This window comes from Coturnix japonica, chromosome 3 (assembly GCF_054131305.1).
Source record: "Coturnix japonica strain WE chromosome 3, WE-NBRP24, whole genome shotgun sequence".
Lineage (NCBI taxonomy): Eukaryota > Metazoa > Chordata > Aves > Galliformes > Phasianidae > Coturnix > Coturnix japonica.
The window spans coordinates 36,194,336-36,220,336 of NC_140665.1; the positions used below are offsets into that span (position 1 = coordinate 36,194,336).

Sequence of the window (26,001 nt, forward strand, 5' to 3'; positions counted from 1 at the left end):
ATAAATGAAATGGGCTCATAATAGATGCTTGAGCAGATCATTTATTTAGATCTCAAGAAAATGGATTAAGCCATTATAATGAAATAAAAGTGCAGAAAAGGTGAGTTTAGAACTTCAGGCAGACTTCAAGTTAAGAGAGTTAATCTAAGTACTCAATGATATAATTCTTCACAGATCAGCAATGAGAACACAGTAACTCACATTCTGACTTTTACACTCCAACACATTAATTGTACAGAGCCCACTCAAGGTGGTCTAAAATTGGTACAAATGACTGTTAAAAAAAAAAAAAAATTAAAAATCTATTTTTAACTACCAAAAGTGAGCAGCACCCACTAGGAGCACTTGCCTCTCTAGTCTTCTATACTTATATAATTTAGAACACATCCATCCTACAATTACACACATTCAAGTTCAATACGTTCTTCACTTGCAAAACTACAAGCAACAGATCAGGACTTAAGAAAGAAAGACTGATTTGTAATTTTGACTTAATCTTCTTTGTTTCCTAGGTCTGTAGCTAGGTGTCTCAATAATATAAAATATTTTAAGTATTACATTTCTGACTGAATTATATTATACTGAAGTATAAGATACTGTTTAAAGCATGTGCTGCAGCAAAGCATAAGTTTTGGTTTTATTTGTCTTCAGCTCAAGCTAGAGAATCTGCTCCAAAAAAAAAAGTTTACTAAATCAGATGCGATCTATAGGAACAGTAAAAAAATTTCTCCTTTGTTTATGACCTTCAAGTACTAAGGCACTATCTAAACACCTGTTTAGTGTTAAAGAATTTCTGTACATGGGACTCAGATTGCCCAGAAAGATAACTAAGGAATATCTGAATGCCCAAGATACCTTTTATGTCTGATTAGTTACCTTTGTATACAGAACTCAATGCTTAAGTTGTCAAGGACTTGATCTTAACAGTTGTCTTTTTATGACTGCACAATAGGATGCATAATGTGGAAAAGGTCACCTGTAACAGGATGAGCTGCACACTGTGCTCTCAGTACAGTCTTTGCAGTTAACACAATGGTTTTATTCCTGCTCTACTCCATGCAGTGGTTCGGGACTAGCATGAATGCCTCCATGAGGGACCTAACAGAAAGCTACTTTCCTTAGCAAGGCAGCTTTTTGACACAGTAATTCTTCATGTTAAAATTCAGTGACTATTGAGAGGAAAAGTATTGCCTTAGTTAATTAATAGTAAATGCCCTGACAAATATCCAATGAGATTTTAAAGAAATTACTATGAGCAAGTGCCAAGGACAAAATTCTACTCTTCTTACCTTTAATAATTCCTTACTCCAGACTCACTGCTATAATTCACTCCTTTTATTCATACAATTGATATTTCCTATGAAAATACACATGCAAAATATAAATGTATTTAAATAATATACATTCAATTTTTATACCCAAATAACATTTCTTCTGATACTGTAACATAGCTTGTATAAAACCTTGATAACAGCAGATTTTTTTTTTTAAAGAAAAAATATGAATAAGCAGCAAGATGCATAAAAACAAAGAAATACATCTATAATACAAAAAGGCCAAGCACAGTATAGAATGCTGTCCTGGCTCCTACAGATCACAAACCAGCATTACAACAATGCTGAAAAGTCTAAACAATATAAGGTCAAGACCTTTGTTCTTTTTCCTAAGAAAATATAGAGATCTTTCCTCTCTCCCACCCCACAGGATGCTACCAAATTATATGCTGAACAGAATCCAGGCTGCTACAAAGAAAGCATCCCATGGTGTATTACTGTCAACTTACTTTCACTGTGTTTGGTTGTATACAATTTGATTAGCAGCCATCAGACTGCAGGTAGAAGTAGGCATCTTTCACACTTTTTACTGTCTGGTGCACATGTGGCCAGAGAAGTCAATTGTTTCATTAACCCTTATTATATCAACTCCAGTTCTCACATTGTATTGAATTGCACCTCATTCTGCCATTCTGATCTCAAATCATTTAATAGACACCTTAAAGTTAATGGAAAAAGAAGAACAATGGCTGATAAATGTTAATCTTGTCATTTAATGTGAATAAAAGGCATTCATTATATTAATGAATGGGTTCTTAAGAATTTTATGCAGAACCATAACTTCCCAGGTCTAGAGACTGATAGTTTGAAGAATTTATTATCCTACCAAGTGATAACTGAAATAGAAGATAATCTCAAATTATCTCACAGGGCTTCTTATATGATAGCACCAATTCTGAATAATTTTTACAGAAAACAAGGAATTTAAGAAGAGTAAAAATTAGTATTTTGGAGCACTTTCTAGAAAGTAATGCGGGAAATATTCCCAGCAAACCACTACATCTCACTGAAAACACCAAGATGGTGCTGGCATTCTACTAATAATTTTCCTCTTCAAAACTCTAAATACCATGGTCAAGATGTGTTCAAATTCATCTCTTCGCTTATCCAGCATTTTTAAAAATGCTTTAAGTGGAAAAATTGAAGTTCAGCACTAGAAGATTCCATGGCTCACTGGCAATTTTTGAACTTGCCATGTGTGCCATAGTATTTTTGAATACTAGCCATGGGAATCTTTTGACTATTCCATAATGTAAAATTTCTGATGTAAAGTACAACAGATGTCCATAACATAGCACCACTGTGCTCCATTTGGATTGATTTTCCTGAGTTTCCTTTTTTGGCTGCTTTTGAGGGCAGAAAACGAAAATTTAAAGAGCATTTGGAATTGCAACTCCAGAACATAAAAACAGATCATAGATCTAACACTTTGCTTGGTCATTCATATGCCAAACAGCGTATACGGTACATGAGAACTGTCATTCAAGGATAACATTAACTCTGTTAATTTTGTAGTTTTCAAGAGAGCTGTGTCAAGAAGAGTTTCACAGTTTTGAAAAATGTTGCCACCTAAAAATTGTTTAAATACACTGCAGAGTGAGAAGGGAATAGTTTTCATTTTTTATTTGCTTGTTGAGTCAGCAACACTTGTTTATCTACTTCTCACTTCTATTGTTTATCCTTGGATGAGTGCAACATCACACTAAGTCTCTGAATATCAAAGTGTCAGTAGAAAAAGATAGCATAAACTTCATAGAAATTAAACTAAGAAAACCTTTCACATCTAGTCTTGTACCATCAATAAAAAAAAAAAAGAGAGAGAGAGAGAGAGAAAGAGAGAGAGAGATAATTAGAAAACAAATGGAAAATACTCACCTGTGTAGGCTCACAGGGAAAACTCCCAGAGAAGCAATCTCCAGAAACAGATCCTTCCCTGGTGGCAGTCAGTCCTTAAATGGGTCTAGGAGAGGTGAGCCAGGCTGTGCCATCTGGTCACACAAGTGAATTGCCTTCACCTGTGCTCCCACAGCTGACTCACTGCTCACCTCGGGTGGCCAGTCAGAGGTTCAGGCCATGATACATCAGTTCCCAGACAAGTCTTCATATGGATGTTCAGGCAATTGCTTTTACTGCAAGTGTGGGGGAAGATGTAACTGTGAGCAAGTCACCAAAGAGCTTATCAGATTCTTTAGTAGACCTTATCACTGTGAAACCCTGGAAGACCGGAGTGTGAGACAAGAGCAACCAGTGTCTGTTTGCATCTAAAGTGTAGACAGGAGGTTCCATTGATATGCATTGTTAATCCTGTTACTTTGGAGAAACCTTTCATCCTTTATCACTGTTGTCTGGGAGAATTTAAGACCAATTAACTGATTAGAGGAACTGTTAGATGAACAGGAATGTCTTGCTTGTAAGTGAATGGTATATAAGATATACATTGAACACAATAAAGACACACTGTTCTGATGCTACAAGAAACTAAGAGAGCTCTCTAACTCAACTGAGCACTGACATTCAAGTTCTCCCTAGCACTGCCCCCCTTCAAACATTATGTCATGGTTTTGTAATTTTGATATTGGTTTTCCACATCATAACATCACATGCAGTGTGGGTAATTAAAGAATTAATACTCCAGTTCCATGGACTAACAAGAACTACATATCCCAGAGGACCTCACGGTCAGAGCAGGAAGATACATCATGGAAGTCATGGGATCTCTTTCTCTTGCTGGCTGGCAGTGGGTGTGGTTGTGTTTCCAAGCTGCATGCCTTCATTCAAGTTGGTCTTTCGGTTTCAGAAACTCTCTCTCTTATTTTATTTGCCTCAATTTCAATTAGATCATATTATATTGTGTTATCTTGCATTCCAATATCATAGTTAGTAAAATAAGTTTTCCTCCTTAGATCGTTGTCACTGCTCTGTTTGTTTTCCTTGAGTCCAGCTCCCATCTCCCTACTCCTTTCCCTTTTCATTCTTTTCTGGGGCTGGCAGGCCCATGGGTTTACTGCCACCCTATCAAGGTCATTGATTGATCTAGATAACTCTGACACATTAATGGACCCATCTTCACTAGCCCCTTGCAAGGCAGGAGAAAATAGAGTATACCAAGTTGGAAGGGACCCATGAGGATTGCCAAGTCCAATTCTTGGCTCCACACAGCACCACTCGAAATCCAAGCCCTATGTTTGAAAGCATCATCCAAACAATCCTTGAACTCCAGCACTTTGGCCTTCACCACTGCTCTGGCCAACCTGTTCCACAATGACAGCCTTCTGCTGATTCCTGGCACCTGACCTGGCTCCCTCCTAACTCAGTTCCATGCTATTCCCTCAGGTCCTATTGCTGTTATCAGAGAGCACTATCAGTGCCTACTGCTCAATATTTGGCTATGGCAAATGTAGCAGAGACCGAAACTGAACCCAGACCTTTCATATCTCAGAGTACCATCCTCAGAGCAAACAGATCAGATTTGATTTTCCAGGAAATTTATTAGGCATTATACTTCTGGTAACCTTGTAGTGCTCCTGCTGTAATTCACTGCCTCAAAGGCATGACTGTGCAGTAATCTCACTCTAAACAAATACTGTCCTCATGGAGTTTGCGTATTTGATACAACAAAAGATAATTTCTTCTCCAAAGAGATAACATTTTAGTCAAATTGCTCCATAAGTTCACCTGTTAGTCAGCAAACTACCACATTATACTGTTAAGTACTTTTTTTTTAGAACCATTTGTCACCAAAGTTATATAAACACATTTACAGGAGTATTTTGAGTGACATTTTTAGACGTTAACATAAACTCTGATTTTTTGATTTCTAAGTCTACTCCATGGTTTCATCTAACAGCAATGGTAAACTGAGATGAACTGCACAGGTTTGATGAGTATGAACTGCAAATGCCATTCTGTTAGTTCTGACTACAAGAGAGGCACTTACAGTTTATACTTACAAGACCAAGGATTCCATACCTAAAAAGAAAGAATGTGTTGAAGGGATAGTACAGTCATACAATAGCTAAATTAATGACTCATTTTCTATTATCAGTGCGCATAAGGATATTCATATTTAAACAAATCATTCTGCATTTGGTATATTGCAGAGTAAGCAATCATCCCCATGTTTAATGACTCATTTTAGAAGAAGGTAAAATGAGCAGTTAAGAAAGAGCTCTCAAAGTTTTAAGAAAAGAGAGAGGAAGAAACCACTGAAAAAAAGTCAGAAGAAAAATTGAAAGGGGTGATGCTTCAAAGTCAGAAACAGCATGGACAACAGGGAAAGTGCAGACAAAGTAGTGGACGTAGGATTAAACTAAAAGAAAAGACCCTTAAAACTCAAACAGGTATAGTTACGATCAGGAGAAATGGGAGTTTAGTGGGTAAAAGCATACAGAGTGTATAAGACTGGTTAGCTAGGGATTCCCAAAATAAGCAGTAGGAAATAAGGTTCAATAATAAATAACAGAATACGGAGGCTCTTCTTAACTCTACCTTAAACAACTGTGCATATGTTTCAATGCAGCAGTTTTGGGCTTAGCATTGGCAAACAAATTCAGTTCAATTCATGATATTAGCTGAAAATATTTTTTACTGACATTGTAAAGCAGAAGAATGACTTTTCCACTTTTACTGAGGATCCTTTGTCAAAGCACTCAGTGCAAGTGCAGTTGTCAGCTCCTACACTTCCCAGATTGGAAAGGCTTTGGGTGGCATTTCTAAGCTGACAGAGATTCTGCTCTGGAGAGAGAAGAGATCTGAACTTTCCTGTTTTGCTTTCACATGAATAAGCAATGAAACAGTACTTGAAATACAATATATAAGTAACTATGAGTTCATACGCCTATATCTGCATACATAGATATAGACTTATGCATACATACATGTTTATATATACACATAGTCTAAAAATTAATAATTGCTGCAGTGCAAATCTAAATTATCTTCACCATGGTCCTGTGCACAATGTGTCGCAGTATGACTTATTAAGCTTTTAGAGCAAGGAAGAGCTATAACTCACTTCTTTTAGAAAGCTCACATATTTACTTGGCTTTTCAAGTTAAACAGAACACTTCATATTAAACTAAGTGCTTTTTCTCATGATTTTTCTTCAAAAAGAAGAAAATATTTTTGATTAGAGTAATTTTGTTTATTGTTATTTTGGTTTTACAGCAGAAATTCAAAATCTGCATTTTCACAGGCTCATTTATAATTGTAGAAAGTGGTCAAGTGCTAGCAATAATGAACAATGAACAATCCACCCACAAAACCAAATAGAAAAACTAATAAAAAGAGGCAGTAATCTATCACACTGAACAAGAAAGTCTCCTTAAGTGAAAGTGGGCAAACAATCAATCCAGTGGAAGTGTAAGATGTTGCATGACATTTAATTGGAAGGTTAGTGAAAGGATTGACTAAATTAATAGAAAGCAGTAGTCAGTAAGTCAGACTGCAGCAGCACTTCAGATAGGATGATGTTTGTGGGGGCAACAAAAAGAGAAGTTCTCTTAGGAGGAATAATACCTCTGGTGTGCAGAGGTGCTAAGAGAGAAACCTGCTGCAGGGAAGGCTGGACAACTAAGAAAAGGAGCTTTGCACAAGGTTGTTACTGACCTTTTGTCAGCATATTGAGAACAATCTCTTAAAAAAATAACTACAGAATTGGTGACTAAATTTTTTTTTCATGAACTCTGAGACACTAAGCATGACTTTTAAACAGAGAAACAACAAATGTAAAGATATATTCCCTTCTTCTCAACAAGCAATCCAGGGAGAATTTGTTATTCATGAAAACAGATGCACCTATAGCACAGCTACCACAACAAAAAGATATCTTTAAGTTTTACACAAAGTTTTTTAACACGGTTTCCATCTAATTAGAAAGCTTGTTAAAAATTTATCAGGAAAACACCTAGACTTAGCACAATTTTTAGCAAAGAGTCATTTGGCATGGCAGACTGCACATCCCTAACACAAGGGTACTTGACTCCTATGTGGTAGTGGCTACGACATCTTAAGGAAAAGTCTTGTACCATTTACTTTTATAACAAAAATCTTATATGACTTCAAAAAAATAAAAAAATAATAATCCATAGAAATAATAATTTAAGTCACTCAAAATTCAAAGTTTCATTGTCCTCTCTTCGTTCTTTTTTCTCCACAAGTATAAAAGACAGCATGTAAAGTGCACTCATTTCAAAAAAAATAAGGACAACAATATAAAATGTTTAAATAAATATATTTTCTGAAAGTGGAAATCTTATTTAATATTTTTTGTTCTTACAGTTATCTCATCTTAATACTTCAGGGTTTATTCACTTGTTAGTTCAAAGCACAGAATCCTTAGAGTTGAAAAGGACCTTTTAAAGGTCATCTAGTCTAACTCTCTTTCAATGAACAGGGATGTGCACAGATAGATCACGTTGCCCAAGGCCTGATCCAGTCTCACCTTGAAAGAGCATCCACCACCTCTCTCCTCTCTGGGTGGTGTGTTCCAGTGCCTCACTACCCTCACAGTAAAAGACTTTTTCCTTCTATCTAACCTAAATCTACACTCTTTGAACTTGAAAACCTTTTCCCTTGTTCTGTCATGACAGACCCTGCTAAAGAGTCTGTCCCCTTCTTGCCTGTAGCTCTCCTTTAGAACCTGAAGGACCACTGCAGCTCACCTCAGAGCCTTCTCTACTCCTAGCTGAACAGCCCCAGACCTCCTCTGGATGGACCCTAACAGGTTAATGTCGCCTCAATACTAAGAAATGAAGATTCAGTCAAGTGGAAGACACAAAGTTCTCTTTGTTCTGCAGATTCCTCAGCAAGACTTTCCCCATTCAAATTGTTCTCTAACCTATTTTTGATGTAAGCTCATTCAGGGTATTGACAGCCTCATTCATGAAGCTGAGCTCAACAATTGCAGAAACAGCTTCACTGAGTTCTTTTGGTTTTTCTTTTCAATTATTTTTCATTATTCTTGAAACCACAGATGCTGAAAGGAAAAGATTCAGTGGCTGGCCCAGAGACTCAAAATAAACATTACCTGTAGAAATATTTGAAAACATAAGCCAATTACATCCTTACAATTCTCAAAGGAAATATTAAAAGAATAGGCTGTCATTTATATTATAAGACTCAGCTTTCTAAATTTTGGAATCAAGTACTGAAAAACTACAAGGCACCTGGAAATTAAAGAAAAACCAGCAACCATCAAAAAGTTGTGTTTCTTTTTAAAAGATCATGTCTGGGAAAGGAGGAAACTGCATTCTGTGGCAGCTAAAACATCTGCTTAGTCTCCAGGCACGATTCCACTTAGCCTGGATCAATATAATTTAAAATTGTCCTGCAAATGCATTTAGGAATAAAGAACACTAAACAGCATCAGTATCAAAAGTTATGTTTTTAAAACCGTGTATGTGCCATTTACTCTGAAAAAAATACCTCCTATTTATTTCCATAGAAATTATAACAGACACAGAGAGCATGATAACACTAATTTTTAGAGCAGATTATCATCTACAAAATACTGTTTTTCAATGTAGTCACCATCAGTAGCTATGTGTTCTTGTGGGTGGTAAACAAGACTCCCTATGCCATACTTGAAAAATCAGCACCAGTGGAGGTGACCCACTGTCACTGTCACCACTGCTGAATTGCATCACACACACCATCTCACTACGTTCAAATTCACTCTTCAATCTGTAGAACCATTCAGTATGTGTCAGTGAATGTCAGTAGGTACAACTTTTTTCTGCGTGGAAGAATTAAATTCCATACCTTTGCTGTATACACACTTCCATGTCAAATGCAATTTTGTCCATCTGCTCTTCTGTTGCAATCTGTCACACAGCAATAGGATACTGACAGGAAGGTTCAGCCCACTGAGAAACCACCATCATCCACCTCTGTTGCCATAGACCAACATAATAAAATCTTTTCAGAGCTGCTCTCATACATTTCCTTCTTTGTGATTCACAATTCACATTTGCTGGAAAGAAGAGAAAAAATATGTCTTAGAGTTAGCACAACTGCTGTGTGTACAATTGTTTTAAAAAAATTTAAGCTAACAGAAAGCAAGCCGAGGAAAGTTTTCATCCTGTGGCTTAGCTGTATCCTCACAGCAGACGAACTATTTTCTTCTTGATCTTAGAATTACAGATCTCAGAACTCAGTTGCTGGAGTTACAAAGATGTCAGCGTGAGGTAATAGTCTCCAGCACTCCAGTTCATTACTTCTTTGAGGTAAACCCAAGCTGTTATGGATTCTGTAAGTGTGGATTTTCCACAAAAGACTATGATTTATTTATTTATTTATTTATTTTTTCCATACAGACTAGATCCTGCCTGCATTATAACACCTGAATTCACTTTTCCACAGTTCAAGACACAAAGGTTTTGGTGCCAATATAAATGTAAAGAGCATGTCAGAGAAAAATTGCTCTAACTTTGATTTTCCTTCAACATTTAAGCCTTGTTGTCATTGCATATAGTTTATTGTAAGCAATCCCTTGCTAACAAGATCTGAATGTAAAGAAAGTTCTGGTTTGATAACCTTAGAGTCTCTTCAGATCTTTTTCTGACTCTTGGAAAGAAAAGTAGTCATTATGCCATACAATGTCTTAAGCAAAATATTCCTTATGAATTTATGCAGACCTTGCTTTATAGGATCTAGATACACAAACGAAATTCAGATCTATTTGTACTTCACTGTGCTAAATCATACATTCAGTTTTTCAGGAAGAACAGATAGAACATATAATTTGTTAGCCTTTCTTTGCTCTGCCATGTGCAAGAATCATTAAAAAGTTGATTAAAGTTCTGGTTAAATTTGCCAGTTGACTTTATCAGAAATAAATTTTATAACTAAATTTAGCAACTATATCTTCACTGAAGTACTTGACTAAGTATCCTGAATTTAATACTTAGAGAGAATTTACTATCTGTAAATCATGTTAAGATATGAATATAACTCCAAAATTTTAATATTTAACAAGCTGATAAATCTTGCTGGAGCGCAATCACAGTAATAATTAAATAGAGCAATCACTCAGAAAGACATCAGCTTCTGCATCCCTCTTTTTGGTTTTCTTATATGTAGGTTGACAAAAAACACACAAGGGACAGATTGGAGGACAGGACAAATTTCTCTTTAATTGGTGTTAGCTCTCAAAATGAACTGTCATCTTCTGATCTCTAGCAAATCCTAGATTTAGTATCTGGTGGTGCAGTAAAGGATAAATGAATCCAGCCTTCACACTTTTTTTGAAATACGGAGCAATCAGGACTATGTTAATTATAACTGAGCTCAGTAAATGCAAAATCACAGAAAATGAAGTTTTCCTACTTCCCATCTGATCAAGGTTTCCAACTGTTATTTATAGTACTTATAAAGATGTTAGAAAGTATTTATATAGTTTGATGTGCTAGAATACAGTACAGTGAGTATTTAGCATAAATTGTAGAATTAGAGGTTGGAAAAGACTTTAAAGATCATCAAGTCCAACCATGACTTAACCATACTACCTTAACAATAGAAACTCACTGCTAAACTGTGTCCCTGAACCTTTCTTCCAGATGGTTTTTAAACATATTCAGGGATGGTGACTCAACCACCTCCCTTGGGAGTCTATTCTGGTGCTTAACAACCCTTTATGTTAAGAAGTTTTTCCTGATATCCAACCTAAATTTACCCTGGTGCAACTTGAGGACATTTCCCCTTATCCTGTCACTTGTGAGAAGAGACCAACTCCACTCTTGCTGTAAGCATCTTTCAGGTATTTGAAGAGAGTAATAAAGTCTCCCCTCAGCCTCATTTCCACCAAACTAAACAGCCCCAGTTCCTTCAGTTGCTCCTCACAGGGTATATACTCCAAGCCCTTGGCAAGCTTTGTTGTCCTTCTTTGGAACTGCTTCAGCACTCTAATGTGCTTCCCGTACTGAGGTGCCCAAAAATGAACAGAGTACTCAGGATGGAGCCTCACCAGTGCTGAGTATAGGAGCAGAATTACTTCCATAGTCCTGCTCACTACACCATTCCTGATACAAGCCAGGATGCCACTGGCCTTCTTGGCCACCTGGGCACACAGCCAACTCATATTCAGCCAACTCAGCATCAGTACAGCACTGTCTGCTTCTGTCAGGCAGCTTTTCAGCTACTCTTCACCGAGCCTGTAGGGTTGCCTGAGGTTTTTGTGACCAAAATGCAGGATCTGACACTTAGCCCATTTATCCAGTCTACCCAGGTCCCCCTGTAGTGCCTTTCTTCCCTCAGGCAGATCAACACTCCCTCCCAACTTGGTGTCATCTGCAAACTTACTGAGGATGCACTCAACCCCCTCATCTAGATCACTGATAAATCAAGTAATTTAAAATAATACATTATCTTCAAAGAATCACCAAGGTTGGAAAAGATATTCCAGTCCAACCATCCACATATCACTGATAGTTCTCACTAAACCACGTCCCTTAACATAACATCCAAGTGTTCCTTGAACACCTCCAGGGTCAGTGACTCCACCACCTCCTTGGGTGCCCCATTCCACTGCCTGACCACTGTTCAGAAAAGTAGCATTTCCTAATGTCCAGCCTAAATCTCCCCTGGTGCAGCTTGAAGCCATTCCCTCTAGTCCTATCACCAGTTACACAAGAGAAGAGGCTGACCCCCAGCTCACTACAACCTTCACTCAGGTAGTTACAGAGAGCAATAAGGTCTGCCCTGAGATAGTTAAAGAGCTCCTCCTCCACCTGGAGTGCCACAAGTCCATGGGACCGGATGGGCTTCACCCTTGGGTGCTGAGAGGGTTGATTGCTGAGCTGCCATCTACCAGTGCTCCTGGTTAACTGTAGAGGTCCCAGAGGAATGGAGGCTTGCCAATGTGACTCTCATCTACAAGAAGGGCCGTAAGAGGATCCAGGCAACTACAGGCCTAATAGCCTGACCTCGGTACTGGGGAAAGTTATGGAAAAAATCACCTTGGGTGAGATCACATGGTATGTGCATAGCAACCAGGGAATCAGGCCCAGCCAGCATTGGTTCATGAAGGGCAGGTCATGCTTGACGTACCTCGTTTCCTTCTACAACTGCATGATCAGACTGGTAGATGAGGGAAAGGCGGTTGATGTAGTTTACCTAGACTTCAGCAAAGCCTTTGACACTGTCTCTCACAGTATTCTCTTGTGGAAACTGGCTGCCCATGGCCTGGACATGTATACCCTCCTTTGGGTAAGGAACTGGCTAGAGAGCCATGCCCAATGGGTAGTGGTTAATAAAGTCCTTCTGGCAACCTGTTACAAGTGGTGTCCTCCAGGGGTTGGTACTAGGGCCCATCTTGTTTAATACCTTCCTTGATGACCTAGATGAGGAAACTGAGTGTAAGTTTGCAGATGACACCAAGATGGAAGGTAGTGTTAATCCACCTCAGGGTAGGGAGGCCTTTCAGAGGAATCTGGATAGGCTGGATCACTGGGTTGAGGTGAAAGGAATGCGGTTCAACAAAGCCAAGTTCTGGGTCCTGCACTTTGGCCACAATAACCCCATGCGCTATACACTTGGGGTTGAGTATCTGGATGACTGCAAAGAGAAAAGGGACCTGTGGGTGTTGGTCGATGCTCAGCTGAACATGAGATGACAGCCTTATTGGACTGGTGTCATGTTCACTCAGCCCAAGTGTTTGATAAATTTCACGGATTTCTGAATGTAAAAATTCTGGATAAGATTTTTTACTACTAATAAGTTCCAGGCAAACACTTCAGATGAACTGCAGTGCTCCAAAACATTCTCATTTTAAACATTCATGTTTTCCCTGCCAGAGCTGACCGATTCATATAATCACTTGCAAAAACAAATGGCAGAGCACTCTAGAAACTCTCCAGCATGGACTGAATTAATGATAGTGATGAAAAGAAAGAACTGGAAGTAGGAGACAAGTTACTGAAAGTAACATAATAACAAAAACAAACAAACAAACAAACAAAACCAACAAAACCAACAACAACAAAAACCCTCTAAAGAATAGGGTGGATTTGTTCCTTTGCATTAGAAACAGTTCACTTTTTTATATAATCTGTTAAGTGAACAAATGTTACCTTATGCAATTGGAAACATCCAGGACCACAGGAAGGATGCACCTGTGAAAGTTCCTTTACTTGCAACACAGTAACCACAGTTTTATCACCTAGTACTTAGAACTGCTGAAAACTCAGTTCTAATTTTCTTGGACCTGGATTTATTCACATTTACATTCAGATGGTACTGCTTGTCAACTTTAGGGTCAGATGTAGTTCAACTATTGTTTGCAATCTACAAACTCCTCGGCTTTGAAATTCTCCTATTAAATATAGTGAAAAATATTTTCCCCTAACACTTGATGGAGATGATTCTGTCTTGATCTTGTGTCCCAACAATTAAAGGACTGAGCCCAACTCCTTTATTTTTTTGTATTTTATCACCATCTCTGATTCAATGAAGGGTCATTTCTATAATTCTACTGTATTTTCAACAGTTCTAAGTTCTGTTCTAAAGTGCTATTTGTAAAGCTGAAATTCAGTTTCACTGAAATGTAACATCTCTCAATGTTGTGTTTAATATTTTTTCAGTAGCTATAATGTACACCAGTAAACATCTATGTAAACATTTAGGTGTTCCAAGTACCAAGTATTCAAGGCTGAAATCCTGCATCCAGCCTGCTTCCATGAAATCTGTCATCCCCACAGGCTACCCCACCCTGATTGTTCAACAAATGGCAGCACCTGCATCTCTGCTAACTTGGACCAGCTCACCTTACCAGCCCAAATAGATTGTGTTGCAAAGCACTTCACCAGTGTTACCTGGGACATATCGTATCACTTCAGATTTATTATGTTTTCTTCTTCTTCTTCTTTTTTTCTTCTCAGAATCTCCTCCACATAGGGTTGTATGAACAGGCACAGCAGGCTCTAAACATAAAACCAGAGAAAATCTCTCACAGACTATTAGGGTTTGAATGAGTGAAAAGAAAGCTGACTGGCATGTATCTAGAAATCTGACAAGTTTTCCTTATTCATAGATGAGCACATTTTTCACTCAAAAGGGTTGCTTCAATTAGACCAGTTTGTCTTACCATACATTAAGTCTTTCATTCAGTTCTATACTTTTGGCCCTTAGTAACTTGTATCAGCACAGCTCCAATTTGCCTATAGAAGTGTCATCTCACCTTTTCTCTTTCACTGCTTATTCTGCTTTACTTCCCCTGGAGATCTCTCCAATTTTATTTTGTTTACAACTGGGACTCCCATTTTTGTTCTTGAAATATGTAAGAATTCTTCTCCAAACCACAGAATCTACTCAGTTTTGTTTGTATGGACTGTCAGTTGTCTCAGTATTTTCAGAAATGTACTTTCCTTAAAAATTGCTCTCTATGGTGCATGATAGCATCATCTCCCAATTTTCATTTCCTTGTCATTTTCATTGACAGTTCCTGGTTCTCTTTCTTCTACTTCAGTAGTTTAATTCTTGGTGAAGTTAAATCACAGAATAAATAAAGCATTCTTCCCCCCCCCCCCCCCCCCCCCTCCTTCAGCCTCCCAGAGCTTTGATTTAAATGGTTCACATTAATTAGTTTAGAAGCATAAACATTTTTTATCTTGTTGCAACACATTGGTGACTGCCAGGAAAGGGAATAGATAGAAAAATAATCAGCTGGCCATAGTGAGCAGAATATTTTGAATTTCTGAGTGATCTCAAGCCCCGTATTGTATTAATAATCAGAGTCATGGAGGGTTCTGACAGATGAATCTTGTGAATTTAGGCAAGACAGTTTCAGAGGTTACTCTCCCATCTGTTTACCCTATCTTTCTGCCAAACACTGCTATAATAACAGCAGCAGAAAAAGAAGGGAATGCATTCCCTGTTGACAACTGATCTTTAGCCACCAGCAAGGCTAGTATCACAGCAGTACAACAGACTAAACTGCAGTGATGAAGGCATATACACACATTTTCTTCTCGCTTCCAAAATATCTGTAAACAGTGCTAAGGAGGAAGATGGGTTATTAGAAGATAAGGACTATTTTAAACCATCATGTTTGCTTTCCTGAAGTTGAGTTAAAACATCACCATACTCTCTTTTCAAACCCTTCTCTTCTACTTTTGAAGCTGCATCACGTTGCCTGGGTCAGTTCTGGGGATGAGCACAACTGATGAAGAGACCATCCATGCTCTTTCTCAGAACTGTTTGCAGCCCGCTATCCAGTGAGTGGAGAAATAAATCCATGCTTAAATATTTGACTTTGCAAGACACAGCACTCCCTGCATATTTTGAGTGTATGCAGTGCTCACTGACCTGGGATGACCCAGATGAATCTGCACACTGCCTGAGTTACAGTGTACAGTGATAAGTTGACAGCCTCCCCTAACTAGCAAGATGTGGTCACCACTAGGTTATTAGTACATAAAGTAATTATTTAAGTTGTATATTTTACACTATTTTAAAATGGTAATGACTTGCACAGAGCACTAATTAAACCTAATTTCTTTGTGTTTGCAGTCATTAGTGCTCATTACTGTGGAATCCATTATTTGTCTATTAAAACTGTTCTGTTCTTGGCAAAGAGTAATTCCAGATGAAAGGTTAATTTTTGCATGTTTAAAGTTCAGAGAGGAGAACATAAGCACAGAAACAGATCTCTCCAGTGAGGCACAGAAACGGTACCTAATTCTGTTGCACAGAACTGTCCTTTACTCCCTAGACAAGGAGATATGAGTAATTTCACAGAATGAAATCCATTTCTTGAGTCATTCTTGTCATATTATGTGATATACTCCCATCTGCACACCCACAAAAGAGCAAAGAGTTAAAAGTTTAAAAGTTCTTGAACTGTCATGCTAAAAAAAAATCTGGTACAGAGCAAGCTTCTTCCTGCCTGACATAACTGTTCAGCTTTTTCTGTTGTCATTAACCATTCATTAATGAAGGGAAGGATGAAGCAGGATGGTGGCATCCAGGAAACAGGTTCAGCCACTTAGCGGTCTCCTGATGGCACAAAGTAATTAAACACATGCCACGACAAGGATTTCTCTTTTACATGATTTCTTCAGGATATTGTTCAGCAGTTTTTCTCTGTGGCTCAACAGTTAATTAACCCATTATAAATTAAATGGTTTCCACTCTAGATTTCTGCCTCTGAACCTATTAAACTCAAATTCCTGGTCTGATTCTCCTAGTTCTGCCACTCACACTAGCCTCTTAAGGTTAGAAAATACCCTGACACAGCTAAGACAAACTCTTCTTGTTTGAGTTTGGTAAGTGTACATTGTCCTCCTTGTGGACTGATGAGAAGTCATAGGCTTTTCAGAAAGCATCACAAGAGTATGAGGAGGACTGGTGAACAAGTATAGGGAATGGAAAAAGTCCTAAGAATCCCAGAACAGATGAGATTGATGGCTTGGAAGATCTTGGATTGAGGCTTTTAAAAACTGTAAAGACTGATCACAAAGATGAGTAAAAAAACCTGAGTGCCTGAGTGTGAAGAACAGATAAAACATGAGAAGAACATAGATAAAAATTTGTTAGCCAGACTAGCCCTTTATTTTTTAATGACAATAAAATAAGCAAATCACAAAGCATGAAAAAAAATGGGCTGCTATCAGAGGCTTTCAATTGCTATTCCTTAACGTTGTGTTGGAAGAAGCAAGCCATTGCTGCAGAGATCAAGGCAAGCAATGCATCTGAAAAGGGAAATGTAGAGTTGGTGCATATTTTAAACAGTATTTCTGTTCTCTTTCTACAAATGTGTTATTTTGTGAAGGTGATGGTTTCTGTTTATGCCTCTTTGGTTCATTTTATTTGTATCAACATGGCATTTTCCTCATTTGACATGGTCCATTGTCCATGGACCATTTGACAAGGTCCTCAAACAGATTGTGCAGTTCAAATTCTGAACTTAATAACTCCAAGTAGACAATGGCCTGTGTTTGTCATGATTTCTGAAACTTTGATTTTATTATTATTATTATTATTATTATTATTATTATTTAGTTTTGTTTGTGATCTTAACTGTTATAATTAGGAAAATGAAGAATTTAAGTCAGTGCAACAGCAGACATTTTTTAAGTTCAAAAGCTTTTTGATAAATAATGGAACGAAATATTTATACTACACTGCTATTACATTTCTCCTGGTGACTGACCTGAAGAGATTATTATCTCTAGGCATGCGTACAATCCACTGTGTTGAATTTTCAAAGAAATCTAATTTGATGAAAAGACAACATTACGAACATCAAGACTGGCTGTTTTGCATAAGGAATGCTTGGCAGACATTTTACTTTCATATAATCTAATTTATGAAGCCTCAGAAACATTGAAAGTGATTTCTTTACACATTTACGCTGGTAAAAATGGCAAATTATAATACAACATTGTTAGTGAAAACCTAAGGAATCAAGTAAATAATCAAGCTGTCATTCTACATTTCTTGTTGGAAAACACAAAAAATTTTGTTGACAAAGCACATGAGACTTGAAAACACTTCTGACAGAGGGAGAGTATTTCTTACTTTGATGCTGTATGTGAGTATGTCTAAAATTACACTTAAAACTCAGATGTGCTGCATCAGAAATGTCATGTCCTACGAAGCCAAGATATTGATTTTACTTTCTTAAGTTTTTCAGTTAAAGTCAGATTGACTGAAAAGCATTTTTTCAGGTAAAACCTAAGGTAGTTTAAGTTTAATGTTGTTCTTCAGGACAGAGTTTTAAACCACCATTCCTGTTTCCATCCAGAGTAGAAAATGATCTTAAAGAATTTAAAATAAATGCTTTGCTGCTTAAGAACACGTTCATAAGAATAGTAGTTAATGCCAAAATATCTAGGTTTTCTTCTGTTTTATTTAAAGTCTCTCATTCAGACATATCCCCTAAACAGCTCTTTCTTGTTGGAACAAGTTATGCATTAACATTTTCTCACGCTTTATAAAAGAGTTATATACTCATGAAATCAATAGAAAACAAAGTTTTCTTGTGCTTTAAGTTGTCTTTTAGTGTTCTTATTCTTTGAATTTATTATACCATTGAAATTCTAAGCACAGTCCCTGTAAAACCAGGTATGTATTGGTAAGGTATCTTTTCTTTCCTAAGTAGAACAGCAAATAACTGTATCAATACAAAGCAGTCTTTGAACTTAAAACCAAGGAAAAATAAAACAGTATAACCTTGCACAAAAAAAAGCTTTGATTTCCACTGCATTTCAGTGAGCATGTATTGAACATTATTTTTCTGGCAATTCTATAGAATCTACGTTCTGTGTATGAAGAAAACATTAAGCATTATCAGTAGATACGACATTCTCAGACATTTAATGTTGTGTATTTGGAGAAAAGCTCAGGATCTACTTACCTAACAGAAATAAGCTTTACTCCTGAAAAGTTGATTTCCAGTCTAAATTTTTCTTCTAAAAAACAGAACTAAACAAGAAGCAACCCACATTCTGTCTCATCTCTGAATTTATCTAGAAAAAAAAAAAAAATCAGAATCATATTTTCAATTACCACTTATTGTTCCAGATGTTTTTCATAAGCTATAATCACATTAAGGGTGATATTAATATAGTTTTATTGCATTTTAAATATTTGTTTTTTGTCAGGTTGGCCAGGACATTGTATCATCTATGCCAAATGAACTGTCATCATTTTATTAATAATTGATTTACACCTGGAATTTCTTCCTTTTCTTCTTGGGCTATTTATTAATGTATGCTCCAGTATCAGTTCTCTTTAAGGATAATACAGACATAGAACCACTTTTACAGATGAGAATGAAATATGAGATTGAGTTTAGACCTCCAGCCAGCAAGGGGGTTGCCCCAGGTCAGTTCAGAATTAGATCTGAAGCTTTTAGGGTAAGTTGGAATACTGCCCTTTAAAAATAGCAGACTTTGACTGTACATGCCTCAAATAAGCTATATTTTAGTCACAAGACACCAAGGAATTACTTCTTTTCTACTTTCCAAATCCAAGTCTAACTTTAGCAATCATAAGACAAAAGAAAACAATATAAGGAGTGTAGGATTAAGTTTAGAAAAAACTACTTATGCCAAAGAAAATGCTTAAAATACTAATGAAATATTTTAAAATAAATGACCATATTTGGATAATATATTTTTCTTAACAACTCACACTTTTTGTACATCAGGATTCTTCTTGACACTTATATTCTTAGGCTCATGAAAGGTAAGGCATCTCTTTCCGTCTCTTATCCTAATACACTATCTATTGATATGTCCATCAATCCTGATGTAAGTTTTACATTTTTTAGATACAGTTATTTTGTTAGCTTTTCAACCATCAAAATTAATTGCCTTTCCACTTTGACCATGACTCCTCAGTTGTCTTTCAGGAGTGTTAGAGAGGGTGTTAAAAAATCATGATGATATCTGCAGTGACTGACAAAACCACAGGTTCAGCAGTGTCACAGATTAGCCCCACAGCACTTTTCTCACCTTATCCACACTGAGTCTTAAATAGCTATTCCTTATACCTTCCCCTGCACATTCCAGCACTCTCAGTGATTTAATCATGTCTTTGATAAATTTCAGAGAAAAATATCAAGATGGTTGAGCTTTTAAGTTAAACTGAATGATCACTCTTCATCTAGATACTTTCTAGATGAAAGATTGTTAAATGCCACTGCTGACATACTTCAGTCTTCCAAAACTTTGGTAGTTACATTTTGGGGATAAGCAATATAATCCTTTTTCCTACATGGAATTATTATGCTTCTGACTGGCTCTTTATGTACATAGACACATGCACGCATATATGAATCTAAGTATTACCAGAGATGAGCATGATGGGGAATCAGAGCGAATACAATATTTCTTGCACAGAAACTCATCAAAGACTAGCAATTAAGAAAAAAAGAAACAATATCTATGTCAAAGACAGTTTAAAAGTCATTAGATTATATCCACAAAACACGTACACAACTTGTAGAGCTTGGCTAAATACTCCAGAGCTTTACTTGACAAATCAGTAGGTATTTTCATGCAACTTGAAAAGGACTAGATTTAGCATTGGAGACAATCCACTGAATTAATTAGTCTATGTATATGTAAAGGCACTATAAAGTGTTTGTGATAAAACTGAAAATACACAGTTCTATCCTTCTTTGTTTCTATAAAACATGCTGTTTACTTGAAGAACGTACTTTTTCTTATTGATTATCTTATGCCAATTATTTCCCCTGGGAATTAGTAAATTATTCCCTTCTGATTTTGGAGCTTTGATTATGTCAATTCATACCAAAAATAAGTCAGAATATATCACAAAAATCTGATTGGAAAAATGTTGCTCTTCCTACACGTAGTATTGCAGCTGAATAGTGAATTGATTCAAAAGGATATTTGCAAAAAGTATTACTAGACAACAAAGGAATTGCAAATGTTTCATGGAGTATGTTCTAAAACAACTAAAACTGTCCACAACTTCAGTAAAGTCTAATCCAACAAAATTATATTAAAATCTGTTGTAATTATTTGCAAGGCTGGATCACTATTACTGCTTGTAATTTTGTGCTGAGAAATCCAGCAAACAAAACTCGATCTTCTGAGCAGCAAAGCATTTCCACTAAGTCTGAAACTAAGAATCAGTGTCCTAGATTGAAAAATGGACATATCTGTTAGACAAACTTCTTACACAAGGAAATGTCATTTCCTTTAATATTTTCTAGAAGTATCAGTAATAATTGTCACTTACAAAGCTTGTTTGGTCAAATATTAACAGGAACTTTGCAGTAATTTAAACTCTGTAAACCTTTCCAATTTTCATTGGTCAGCTCCTGAATTCAGATTTGCTCATGGTATTCACTGACATCTTCCTGAAAGAAATCAAAGAAAATGTTAAATAAGCTGTGCTGTAGATATGACTTTGTTACTCATCTTAAATGCTGCATATTGTCATTTTTTTTTTCTAATGAAAAGTTAATGAATTTATAATGAAAGAGCATTATTAATTGTTTCTACATCAGTTTTTGAATATAAATCAGCAGCTTTCAGAGATCATGTTGGAAATATTTTTACTTCTCAATTAAAATTAAAAACTAAGAATTAAAAGTATTAGTTAACCCAGGAATTCTCAGAAAATTCTCTTTCCAATCACAAAATAGTATGGATGTAAGTTTTTATTAACAACAATGGCAATATGCAAGGGAATCTTGATATACATAGAGAAATAACTCCTAATCTTAATATATTTTACAATAAAACATTATAACTCCAGAGAAAGCACCCATTCTGTTAGAATCCTAATTATTTTGTTATAAATCATTATTTATTCAAAATAAATGAGTGCTAGAAAAGAAAATGCATAACCCTGTAGGCCAAAAAAATGTGTTCTAAAAGTTTTTGAAAGGCTATTTTTGAAAGTGAATGACAGAATTATAATGGAAAACTGCATATGGTAAAACATGTAGTAGTTTATATTAAGAAACCATTCAGGATAGAGACTGCACAGAAAATAATGCTCTGGCAGGCAACATGGTTTGTGTTTCCTTAATAATAGAAACAAATATCTATTCTTATAGTTACTTGATTGAAAACATTCCTTTAAAATAGTATCTTGATAATTGTGAGCAGATCCACTTGGTAGCACGAGTGTATGTTCTTTCAAATATGAAAAGGATTTGGCAAATATGCTTATTCTGTTAGTTTACAGTATCTAAATAATTGTGCACTAACCTCAGAGAGAGCAGACTTTGCATTCAAGATGATACAATAAATTCTACCCAAGAGGCAGCATTGATGAGGCTGGTCTTTCATGTTGACACATTTTTCCCATGGACTTGCAAATTTTTCCCTGTGATGTGAATTGTTTTTAAGCTACCCCTTTCTGCCTGGAATGGCCATTAAATTATTAGATAAATAAAAGGAAGAAAAAAGACAAGATTTATTTATTTATTTATTTATTAAGAAAATGATAGATGATAGGAAGAGAATTGCTTGTGTTGCTTGTGAATACAGTTAAACTACAAAAAGACTCTTTTTTTTTTATCTTTTTTTTTTTTTTTTTTTCCTAAGGTAGTTTACATGCTTACCCTAAGCCAACATCACCACACAATTAAGTGACGAAGGTATTAACCATAAATTACTAAGTAACAAACCTATATAAACTCTGATTTTAGGAAATATAGAAGTTTTAAAAAATATATGCATTTTTTCAGTGTAAAGCTACTGTTCTAAATTTGCTGACATTTTCCTTTGAAGTGTCAGAATCTGAAAAACTTCACAATTTACTTACTATTTAGATGAGAAAACTAAGTTCCTTTCTGATGCAAACAAATGTAATTACTTCTACCACTGAGGGTGAAAAGGTAACACTTTCCACATCCAATGAAAACAGTTGGTCTACTGGATACTGTATTATTTTTAACCACAAGTTGTGCCCACTATAAAAGAAAGCAAAGGAAATATTCATTCCCTGCCTCCACCTAAATGCATTTTTTAAATTAATTAATTAATTAATTTAAACTTCCTTAGTTTCTATACACTATGAAACAAATGGCTTATACAGATTTCTGGCAGCACAACTCTGTTCAAAGTGTTTTAAGACAGTAGATATGACAAAAGAAATAGCATGTGCTTGGTAATCTTATTTTTATAAAATTATTTACTTGAAATTCTTAGCCTTTCTACCCTTTAGGAACAGACTAACTATTTGAAGCCTTCTTCTCCCTGCTTCACATGGAAACAGAATTCCAGTTGGAGGATATTTTCTCAGTTCATTTCCTCTCAGTGTAAAGCTGCTATATGTTTTCACTACAATATCTTCCTTCAAGTTATTCTGCTTCCCACACTGACTGAGGAAAGCAGGCTTATATTCTGCTGTCAGTACGACAGCAGATGGCCAGTTAAAAAGACATACAGCCGTGTTCCCATTTTAATTGGTCACATAAAATTTTCTGCTCAATAACAACTATAACAACTTCAAGCTTGTTAATAACCTCACTGATGCCATTCTATAGCCTAAAAGTTAGATATGCTTTATAATATGATTTAAATCTGAGACAAGTATTCAAAATGACCAAGTCTCTGTCATACAATCACAATGAATTAATAAACCCTCTAGACCTCTCCATTTTTAAGTAAATGAACCTTCTTCACTTGTCTGAAACTTTGGATGATTTTCAAGACAAAAATATTTAGTAAAAAAATGTTACACCTGAATGATGAAAAGACTATTTAATAAACAAATAGTCATTAAAAATAATTTAAAAATACTTGCTCTTTCATCAGATACTGACAGAGTTTTGACTGTCTGCCATTTCCTTTTGTTTATGTCCTGCAGGTGACAAAAAGCTTGTCAGCAAAATGGTTAGACAGAGATCCATCTGCAGTTGGTCGCATGTTCTTTTTCCATGTCAGGTGGAGCAGAAGACTGAGAATTACTCTCAGCGGCAGTGGTGTCACAGATGGCTGTGGCCCAAAAAAGCACAAGCATCTTGTGCTGCTAACCCATCCTATCCCATGAGAACACTCTAAACCAAACTTCTCACTCAGTACATCCTCTTGCAACAGTTTATAGAACCATGAGTTAGCAAACTTGAATCATATGATGAGATGGAAGAAAGAGACTGAAATAGATATCTTTAAGTTAGAAAGAAAAAGAAAGTGCTGTAACATCCAGGAGAAAATTTCTTTTCCCAGTTCATGACTATAAAACTTACTAACATGATTTCTGAGACATTACATAACAGAAAAAAAAGCTCATTATCTGTATCAGTGAGCAACAAAAAGTGGGAGATAAAGGTTATTTGGGAGAAAAAAGAAAAAGATGTGCCACTCAGTTTGCTTCACATTACTTTTTATCTTTAAGATCTTGACTTGTCCTCTGGAGTCTTTGCCTGTGTAAGATCCACAAATCACTCTGCATTCCAAAAATCAGAAACAAATGTCTTTTGGGAATAGCCTTTCAAGATTTATGAATGCCAATATGTCTCCAAATAACTCCTGCAGCAGTCAAGCATTGTATTTGCTGTCAGATATCCTTCTAGTCATATTTGTTCAGTTCATGATGTAACACTGCTAAGGTAAGCAAGAAAAGCTACATTCAAGCATCAAGCATTCTCTAAATCTTCAAATAAGAAATCTATCAGCAGTTTCTGAATTTTAACAAACTCCATTAACAAGCATATTCACCTCTACAATGGCTGGAGGGTATCAGAGACAACACAAACTGAGCAAAAAACTATTTCATTAACTTGAAGAAATAGATAAAGGTGTTCTGGGTTATTGTTCTACTACAGTCCTAGTTCTCCTGTTCAGATACAGTGTTGCTGCCTTGTCTTCTCTACTTGAGTCTGATATTGTTTTTATCTATTATACAGTGTTTTATGTCCACACTTAGAGGATGGCCTTTTTTGCAACATTATCTGCCATAGTTGCAATGGATACGTTGTTATTATAGCTATCCACACACGCTTTTATTTTTCCACATGGCTCCTGGAGAAATCCACAAATCTAAGCACAAATGTTTACACAAGAAATTGTACTCAATATTCACTAATCTTTCAGTCAACTATACAGTACTTCAAAAAATAACACAGGAATAAACTCAACAAAACAAAAATTTCATACCTCTTCAGCATACCACTGTATCTTCTGGACTGCAGCCAAACAGGCACAGCTATCAACAAGACAGCAGTAGTCTGTAGAGATATGATAAGACAAAGCACTCACTATTTGAAGATGGTTATCATTAAACAGAAGTGCAAGTAATTCCACTTGAGAGGAGAGGAAGGACATAGTGCCACATTGACACATCCCTAGACAGGTAGCAGAGTAAGATGTACCTGATAACAGCTACCACCTGAGAATAAATGTTCCTCGTCTATGACAACACAGAGTACAGGGTAATTGGAATCTGATCTTGGATGCCTTAATAACTTGTATAAATTCAGTTGAATGAGACTAAGCTATGAGTCTTATTCACAGTTCATTACTGTGTTTCCAGAAATGTTGAAGCTGTGTAGAAACAGTAGCAATCATGGTCCTTCCCACAGACACTTGCGATCGAAGTACAGAACCGTCTGCACAAATGCAGTCAACTTAGCAATGTGACTCACTTCACAATGGAAGGAAATAGCATATGTGAAAATTCAGATGTTTTTAATTGCTAGTAAACTTACATAATCATTCAATCAAGTGATATACTAAATACAAATAAAATTGTAGTTTATGAAGCTAAAAACAAAACTTGAATTTAAGACACTAAACTGGAGGTGTTTAAACCTGTAATATGTTTGCACTTTTAAAAAAAAGTCCATATGCCTTTGCAATTCTTTTCATTTTGCAATCATAAATAATTTTGAAAATTTGAAGAGAGATTTCCTTCCTTCTGCTTGTTTTAGGACTTACAAGCTGTCTAATTCCTTTATCAGTCTGAGTATGCCTTTCCATTTTCTTGAAGTAATATGAGTGACACAGCATTCTTTTATGATGCCCTGTTAAAAATATTTTCTAAAAACAAAAAGTCCAAACTACCATTTAAAAAATTACCTTAAAAAGAAAGTCTACTTGTTGCATAGTCTTCTATCAACTGCATTTTTAAGAAATCTACTTCCTCTGTCAAACCTCTAGGTTTTTCGTTGTTTTTATTCCTCTTTATATGCCTTCCCTAAGAGATGTGTGCTTAGATACACCAGTAAGGAGCAAAGAAG

General features: G+C 36.1%; 1 long non-coding RNA gene across 3 annotated transcripts; it reads right to left on the reverse strand.

The window, feature by feature from the left end:
- Window positions 1-1,288: 1,288 nt before the first annotated feature.
- LOC107311383 (uncharacterized) lies at window positions 1,289-25,091 on the reverse strand. 3 transcript variants are annotated; one of them, XR_014943913.1, is made up of 8 exons: window positions 24,920-24,992; window positions 22,025-22,179; window positions 21,045-21,165; window positions 18,688-18,799; window positions 14,144-14,251; window positions 9,096-9,306; window positions 3,210-3,463; window positions 1,289-1,357 (listed from the first exon to the last, which is right to left on the reverse strand). It is a non-coding gene; the product is annotated as an uncharacterized LOC107311383 (long non-coding RNA). The 3 variants fall into 3 exon arrangements; XR_014943914.1 differs by lacking the exon at window positions 22,025-22,179 and having other exon boundaries at window positions 24,920-25,091; XR_014943915.1 differs by lacking the exons at window positions 1,289-1,357; window positions 3,210-3,463; window positions 22,025-22,179 and having other exon boundaries at window positions 14,096-14,251.
- Between the last annotated feature and the right edge of the window lie 910 nt (window positions 25,092-26,001).